Below are 9,427 nucleotides of genomic sequence, written 5' to 3' on the forward strand. Positions count from 1 at the left end.
GATTGTGGGTGTTCCAGCATGACAATGACCCAAAACACACGGCCAAGGCAACAAAGGAGTGGCTCAAGAAGAAGCACATTAATGTCCTGGAGTGGCCTAGCCAGTCTCCAGACCTTAATCCCATAGAAAATCTGTGGAGGGAGCTGAAGGTTCGAGTTGCCAAACGTCAGCCTTGAAACCTTAATGACTTGGAGAAGATCTGCAAAGAGGAGTCGGACAAAATCCCTCCTGAGGTGTGTGCAAACCTGGTGGCCAACTACAAGAAACGTCTGACCTCTGTGATTGCCAACAAGGGTTTTGCCACCAAGTACTAAGTCATGTTTTGCAGAGGGGTCAAATACTTATTTCCCTCATTAAAATGCAAATAATTTTATAACATTTTTGACATGTGTTTTTCTGGATTTTGTTGTTGTTATTCTGTCTCTCACTGTTCAAATAAACCTACCATTAAAATTATAGACTGATAATTTCTTTGTCAGTTGTCAAACGTACAAAATCAGCAGGGGATCAAATACTTTTTTCCCTCACTGTAGTCGTTTATTTTAATAAACACTGACAAAATAACAAAATCCAACAGAATGTGAAGTTCAAGAGGCTAAACATCAAACAAGCCAAACAGAAACAAGATCCCACAACTAAGGTAGGCAACATGGCTGCCTAAGTATGATCCCGAATCAGAGACAATGACCGACAGCTGCCTCTGATTGGGAACCACACCCGGCCAACATAGAAATATGTAAATTAGATTTCACACCCTGACCAACTCAACTAGAGATCTCAATGTCAGGGCGTGACAGTACCCCCCCCCCCCCCCAAAGGTGCGGACTCCGGCCGCAAAAACCTGACTCATTAGGGGAGGGTCCGGGTGGGCATCTAGCCTCGGTGGCGGCTCCGGCTCCGGCTCCGGCTCCGGCTCCGGCTTCGGACGTGACGTAGGCAGTAAACTCTTCTCATATCCTGCCTCCCCTTTGCACGCCCGGTCCGGTCTGGACCCCGGCGCGATGCTCCCCCTCTCAGTCCTCCCACAATGCACCAAGCCCTGTCTGGACCCTGGTGTGGGAGCCCTCCACCCTGGAGAGGGGCTGACGTCTGGTCCCGGCCCAGCAGTCCTCCCGCGATGCACCAAGTCCTGTCCGGACCCTGGTGTGGGAGACCCCGACCCTGGAGAGGGGTTGACGTCTGGCTCTGGCTCGAACCCCGGTGGAGCGGATGGCTCCGGCATGGGGGAAGAGCAGCGGACCGGACCCGGACTGGGCACCGGTGAAGCGGACTGCCCCGGCTCTGGTAGGGAGCAGATAACCGGAGCTGGACTAGGCACCGGTGGAGCGGACTGCTCTGGCACTGGAGTGAAGCAGCTGACCGGAGCTGGACTAGGCACCGGTGGAGCGGACTGCTCTGGCACTGGAGTGAAGCAGCTGACCGGAGCTGGATTAGGCACCGGTGGAGCGGACTGCTCTGGCACTGGAGTGGAGCAGCTGACCGGGGCTGGACTGGGCTCCGGTGGAGCGGACTGCTCTGGCACAGAAGTGGAGCAGCTGACCGGCGCTGGACTAGACACCGGTGGAGCGGACTGCTCTTGCACTGGAGTAAAGCAGCTGACCGGAGCTGGAGACTCTGGACTGCAGACCGTCGCTGGAGGCTCTGGACTGCAGACTGTCGCAGGAGGCTCCGGGCCATGGACCATCACTGGAGTCTTCGTGCCATGGACCATCACAGGAGGCTTCGTGCCATGGATCATCACTGGAGGCTTCATGCCATGGATCATCACTGGAGGCTTCGTGCCATGGATCATCACTGGAGGCTTCGGGCCATGGATCATCACAGGAGCCCGGCAAGTGCGGGGCGCTGGCACATGATGCACTGGGCTGTGGACACGCACCATTGGTTTGGTGCGAGGAGCAGGCACGGGCCGTACCAAGCTGGGGACACGCACCACTGGTTTGGCGCGAGGAGCAGGTACGGGCCATACCGGACTGGAGACATGCACCACTGGTTTGGTGCGAGGAGCAGGTATGGGGCGCACCGGGCTGGAGACACGCACCACTGGTTTGGTGCGAGGAGCAGGTATGGGGCGCACAGGGCTGGAGACATGCACCACTGGTTTGGTGCGAGGAGCAGGTATGGGGCGCATCGGGCTGGAGACACGCACCACTGGTTTGGTGCGAGGAGCAGGTACGGGCCATACCGGACTGGAGACATGCACCACTGGTTTGGTGCGAGGAGCAGGTACGGGGCGCACCGGACTGGAGACACGCACCACTGGTTTGGTGTGAGGAGCAGGTACGAGCCTTACCGGACTGGAGACACGCACCACTGGTTTGGTGCGAGGAGCAGGCACGGGTCGTACCGGTCTGTGAAGGCGCACTGGCGGCACAGTGTGTAAAGCCGGCGCATAGCCTGGTGCCTGCACGGTCACACGCTCCTCAAAGCGAGTGCAGGGAGTTGGCTCTGCTAAACCTGGCTCCGCCAGCCTCTGCTCTAAGGACTGAGCTCTCTGCTGCTGGAGGGTTAACTCCTCTCTCAGCTCCTCCTGTTACCTGGCCAGCTCCTCTCTCCGTGCATCCACTGACTCCTTCTCCCTGTGGGCCTCCTGCAGCGCCTCCTTCTGAAGGGAGAGCTCCTGCTCCCACTTAACTAACAGCTCCCGTAAGAGGGTGGTCTCCTCTCTCAGAGTACTGAGCTGCAGGTCTTGGAGGGCATCTATCATAGCGGCTTCTTCTATCGCTATCTCCCTCTCCAAAATCAGCCCTTCAAGGGCCTCCTGCTGCTCTGCTAACCACCCCGTGTGCCCCCAAATTTTTTTTTCTTGGGGCTGCCTCTCGGGCTTCCTTTGTGATTGGGACCTTTTGAGTCGCTGTTTTTTCTCTCCTGCCTGGGCTTCTTCCTTCGCCCAGGGTCCCTTACCGGCCAATATCTCCTCCCATGTCCAGAATGTTTTCCCCACCTGTGTCCAGCATGTCTGCTCCTCCTGGCCACGCTGCTTGGTCCGTTGGTGGTGGGATCTTCTGTCACATTCGTTGTGTAAAGGATCGTACCAAGGTGCAGCGTGGTATGCGTACATAGTCGTTTATTTTAATAAACACCGACAAAATAACAAAATCCAACAGACTGTGAAGTTCAAGAGGCTAAACATCAAACAAGTCAAACAGAAACAAGATCCCACAACTAAGGTAGGCAACATGGCTGCCTAAGTATGATCCCCAATCAGAGACAATGACCGACAACTGCCTCTGATTGGGAACCACACCCGGCCAACATAGAAATATATAAATTAGATTTCACCCCCTGACCAACTCAACTAGAGCTCTCAATGTCAGGGTGTGACAGTACCCCCCCCCCCCCCCCCCCCCCCAAAGGTGCGGACTCCGGCCGCAAAAACCTGACTCATTAGGGGAGGGTCCGGGTGGGCATCTAGCCTCGGTGGCGGCTCCGGCTCCGGCTTTGGACGTGACGTAGGCATTAAACTCTTCTCCCATCCTGCCTCCCCTTTGCACGCCCGGTCCGGTCTGGACCCCGGCGCGATGCTCCCCCTCTCAGTCCTCCCACAATGCACCAGCTCGGCTTTCGTTGCTTTGTGTAATAAAAGTCTATCTTGATTCAACAAAAACTCTGGAAGTCGGCCCAGCACTTTGCGAACCAGGGACACATGCTCGGCGCGTGTAGCGGAATACACCATAATGTCATCGATGTAGACCACTACACCGTGACCAAGCATGTCCCGACCATGTCCCGAAACGCCTTGTTCACAAAGGACTGGAAAATGATGGAGCATTCATCAAACCGTACGGTATCACCAGGTATTCGTAATGCCCCGTGGTTGTGCTGAATGCTGTCTTCCATTCGTCCCCCCTCTCGGACACGCACCAGGTTATACCCACTCCGGAGATCTAATTTTGTGAAAAAGTGCGCCCCATGCATTGACACGATTACAGGTGGGATGAGGGGCAGAGGATAACTATAACGTAATGTCCCCTTGTTCAATGCTCGGTAAACAATGCACGGGCACAGACCTCCGTCTTTCTTCTTCACAAACCCCCCCACTGCCCCGATGAGGTGTTAATTTGGTCGCCTGCGTTTTGGAAAACGCGTGCGCCAAATTGAGGTATTCGGGGGGGATGCGCACAGTGGAGGAAGTGGTTGTACCAACTGAAACAGCTACGCACCTACCCTGACACTCTCGCGACCACCCCGTGAGAACCCTCTGCGGCCATGAAAAGGTGGGGTTGTGTAGTGCCAACCAGGGAAGACCCAATACAACAGGGAAATCGGGGGACAAAATAATAAAAAATGTGACGTGCTCTCTATGGGTCCTTTGGGTAACCATCGTGATTGGTGCTGTAACTTCCCTAACGAACCCTGACCTTGATGGTCGACTGTCAAGTGCTTTGATGGGCAGTGGAGTGGATAGGGGAACCAATGTAATACCTAGACTTAGAGCTAACGACCTGTCCATAAAGTTCCCAGCAGTGCCTGAATCGACCAGCGCCTTACACTGGGAAACTACGGGGTAGTCAGGGAAGGTGATGTGTATGGTGCAGTGTGCAGCAGAGGGCTCTGACCGAGTGTGGGTTTGCGCTACCTGGGGTGATGTGAGAGTGCCCTGCCTACCGCCTCCAGACCCGGAAGATCCCTGACGACAGCCTGCAGTATAATGTCCTCTTCTGCCACAAGAGTGACACTGAAGCTGTCCTCCTCCGTTCTCCCGGATCGCTGTCCCACCCAGCTCCATTGGAACGGACTCCGAGTTGGGGGTGTGAAACGGGAAGGCCACTCCCAGGACGTCCTTTAGCTGCAGCAGGTCGAAGGTTAACATGGCTTCCCGGCATGCTAGCTCCCTTTGGACGTCCTCTCGCAGGCTGCACCGGAATCCGTCGATCAGGGCCCGCTCGTTCCACCCGGACCCAGCCGCTAAGGTCCGAAACTCCAGGGCGAAGTCCTGCGCGGTCCTCGTCCCCTGCCTCAGTTGGATCAGACGCTCGCCCGCCTCTCATCCTTCGGGCGGGTGTTCGAAGACTGCCCAGAAGAGGCGAGCGAACTCCCCGTAGTTGTCCAATGCAGTTCCTCCTTCTTTCCAGACCGCATTGGCCCAGTCCAGGGCTTTCCCCGAGAGGCAGGAGACGAGTGCGGACACCTTCTCCTGCTCCGATGGAGCCGGGCTGATATTCACAAAGTAGAGGTCCAGCTGCAGGAGGAATCCCTGGCAGCGGGCAGCCGTCCCATTAAACTCCCTCGGTCGGGATAGATGAATCCCTCGGGGTGCTGGAGTGTGGGTGGCCGGATCCGGTCACTCAGCTGGTCCCGACGGGTCGGGTCCTCTCCTCTCCAGGCGTTGGACGACCTGGAGAACCCAATCCATTGCTTCTCCCAAGCTGGCTTGCATCCTGGAATGCTTGTGGACCCATGCCACGACTCCCGGCATGGACTCTTCTTCTGCTGACTCCATAGCGGGTGTGTGATTCTGTGGTGGTGTGATTTGAAGGAGTCAGGCACTGGAGGGTAAATCACAGAATAACAGGTTTATTCCATTGACACAGCGGTAAGCAGCAATGTGTCAAACACTCCAGTGCAGAAATATACAGCGCACTGGAAACAACAAGGCACATGGGAGAATATCCCAGCGATACAAAATACAAGAGCTCCACCGAGCTAAACTAACCTTCACAATAAACAATCACACACAAAGACAAGGGGGCAGAGGGAACACTTATACAGGTACTGATGAGGGGAATTGAAACCAGGTGTGTGTAATAAACAAGACAAAACAAATGGAATGATGAGATGAGGAGCGGCAGTGGCTAGAAGACCGGTGACGACGAACGCTGAAGCCTGCCCGAACAAGGAGAGGAGGCAGCTTCGGAGGAAGTCGTGACATCAGCAGACTAAAGCAATTGCACCCTCGCAGTTGGAATGGTTGAGTAAGGCTCCAATGCCACAAACAGTGGGACAGATGCTAATGTTTTTAGGAATGGCAGGATTTAGTTCAGATTGGGTAGAGGAGTATGCAGTAAAAACAGCCCCTTTGAGAGAAATAATTAAGAGTGCAGGAGTAATAGAATTGAGGGCAAAGCTAAAATGGAATAGCAATGCAGTAGCAGCATTTGAAACGATAAAACAGGATACGCAAACAGCCCCAGCATTAGGCACTCCAGACTACATGAAACCTTTCTTACTGTATGTTGCAAACCGCTGTCAGGGATTTGCTACAGCAGTGTTGATGCAAGAAACCTGTGCAGGAAGAAGAAAGCAACCAATAGCATTCTATAGCTCTAAATTAGATTCAGTAGCACAAGGGCATCCACCGTGTTACCAGGGATGGGCAGCAATACAGTATGCATATGACAAAGCATCCACAATCACAATGGGTTACCCAGTGGTGATCTACACTCATCATAAAATAACTGAGCTGATTGAGCAAGGAACATTTGTACTGACCAATGCCAGAATATTGGAGCATTTGACACTATTGACCTATCCAGATGTAACCATAAAACGATGTACTTGTCACGCCCTGGCTCTGGGGACTCTTTAATGTTGAGCCAGGGTGTTAGTTCCTATGTTTAGTTGTTCTATGTGTTTATTCTAGATCGTTTAGATCTATGTTGGCCAGGGGGGTTCCCAATCAGAGGCAGCTGTAGCTCGTTGTCTCTGATTGGGAACCATACTTTGGCAGCCTGTTTTGCACAGTTGATTGTGGGATCTTGTTCTGTATAGGTTTGTGTTGGTGAACCTTTAGACTTCACGTATCGTTTTGTTGTTTTGTTGTTGGTGTGTGTAAAGTACTCATTAAAAGATGTACGCCTATCACGCTGCGCCTTGGTCTGCCTCTTACAACGATCGTGACAGTACTACAGTTATCCCAGCAGCAAGGATGCCAATAGAAACTCAAGGCGAACCACATGACTGGGTAGCAGAGTCCTTGGTGTTCACTAAATTGAGACCTGATTTGTTGTCAATTCCAATCCTGGGAGCTACAGAGGAATTGTTTGTAGATGGGTCTTGCTTTAGAGACTATGATGGTAATTATGGTGGTTATGCAGTAGTAAGGAAAGGACCAGACGACCAATTCTACACCATAGAGAGTGAAAGTTGTGACCAACCATGTTCTGCTCAACTAGTAGAGCTAAGAGCATTAACGGCAGCATGTAACCTAGGAAGGGATAAAGTAGTAAATATTTACACTGATTCAGCATATGCACATGGAGTATGCCACCTGTTTGGAGCAGTCTGGAAACAGAGAGGGTTTAGGAAAACAGATGGAAGCCCAATTTTGCATTTTGAACAAATACAATAACTACTGGTGCCAAGCTTCCTGCCATCCAGGACCTCTATACCAGGCGGTGTCAGAGGAAGGCCCTCAAAATTGTCAAAGACTCCAGCCACCCTAGTCATAGACTGTTCTCTCTGCTACCGCACGACAAACGGTACCTAGCTCCTTGCAGCTGGTCTGGCATGTAGTCAAGGACATGGGATGGAGATAAACTTTAGGAACAGATAGACCTGTATTGTTTCCATTTCTCATTGCTTCTGAGTAATCTGGTCACACGGTCAAGACAAACAGCCTCAGAATGACCACAGTTTTTTCAGTTCATCCTAGACAAAGAGCCTCAGAGTGACCACAGTTTTTCAGTTCATCCTGTCTTTTACTATCTTCCAAGGGCGCAGCTGTGTGGAGATATGAGTAGTAACGGAACTAACATTATCACTTGTTTGTGCTCTATGACCCGATACACATAGCCACAAGAAGAAACCATAGTGGCTCCAGGTCAAGGGAGGGTGGCTGTTTGGATAAAGAGGGGGTTCCGATATGATATGAAAAGGAGACCAAGCAGACATGGGGATAGACAATAAAGAAGCTAGACAAAGAAACCATAATGGCTCAGATATGATATGAAAAGATGAAGCTGTATAAAAAGAGAGCTCCAAGTCTGGGACGGCAGTTGCTCTGCAGACCAGCTCGGCTCTATTGCTTGTGTAATAAAGTCTATCTTGATTCTACAAAAACTCTGAAAGTACTTTGTTTGTTTGATAATTTTCCACAACAGTTTCTCTTTGATTATTTGAGCAGTTCTTACCATAATATGGACTTGGTCTTTTACCAAATAGGGCTATCTTCTGTATACACCCCCTAACTTGTCACAACACAACTGATTGGCTCAAACACATTAAGAAGGAAATAAATTCCACAAATTAACTTTTAACAAGACCCACCTGTTAATTGAAATGCATTCCAGGTGACTACCTCATGAAGCTGGTTGAGATAGTGCAAAAAGCTGTCATCAAGGCAAAGGGTGGCTACTTTGAAGAATCTCAAATATAAAATATATTTTGATTTGTTTAACACTTCCTTGGTTACTACATGATTCCATATGTGTTATTTCATAGTTTTGATGTCTTCACTATTAATTTACAATGTAAAAAATAGTAAAAATAAAGAACAACCCTGAAATGAGTAGGTGTGTCCAAACCTTTGACTGGTACTGTATATTGTATATAATGGTGTGTATAGACAGTATGGACAGTATATGAATAGAAAAGGTGTGTACAGCAGTAGTTATATAGGATGAGCCTTGACTAAAATACAATATATACAGTACATATGACGTGGGTAAAACAGTATGTAAACATTATTAAAGTGACCATAGGGCAGCAGTCTCTAAGGTGCAGGGTAGAGTACCGTGGATAGCCAGCTAGTAACATTGACTAAGGTTCAGGACAGGTACTGGGCAGAGGCCGGCTAGTGGTGACTATTTAACAGTCTTGTGGCCTGGACATAGAAACAGTTTTTCAGTCTTTCGGTCCCAGTTTTCATGCACCTGTACTGTCTCCGCCTTATAGATGGTAGTGGAGTGAACAGGCCGTGGCTCGGTGTGTGAGGTCCTTGATGATCTTCTTGGCCTTCCTGTGACACCGGGTACTGTAGATGTCCTGAAGGGCAGGCAGTGTGCCCCTGGTGATGCGTTGGGCTGACCGCACCACCCTCTGGAGAGCCCTGCGGTTGCGGACGATGCAATTGCCATACCAGGCAGTGCTACAGCCCGACAGGATACTCTCAATTGTGCATCTGTAGAAGTTTGTGAGGGTCTTAGGCGTCAAGCCGAATTTCTTCAGCTTCCTGAGGTTGAAGAGGCGTTGTTGTGCCTTTTTCAGCACACTGTCTGTGTGACTGGACCGTTAGTGTTGGGATCTGGGATGACAGTGTGAGATTATGTGTGAGATTTCACATTTTTAAGACCAATGCAAATTTCTGGGTTGATAATGGAGTACTCTTCCCTTAGACACCACCAAAAGATTGGAACAGGTGACTCTCAGTTTTGTTTAGGAGGAGCTTGATTAAATTGCATCCATATTATGTCACACAAGTGAGAAGGTTTCTGTGGGTCTTGCTCATAGACCGTATATATAAAGGTCTGGCTATAAACAATGCAAC

This window comes from Coregonus lavaretus, assembly GCF_964263955.1.
Source record: "Coregonus lavaretus genome assembly, chromosome: 17".
Lineage (NCBI taxonomy): Eukaryota > Metazoa > Chordata > Actinopteri > Salmoniformes > Salmonidae > Coregonus > Coregonus lavaretus.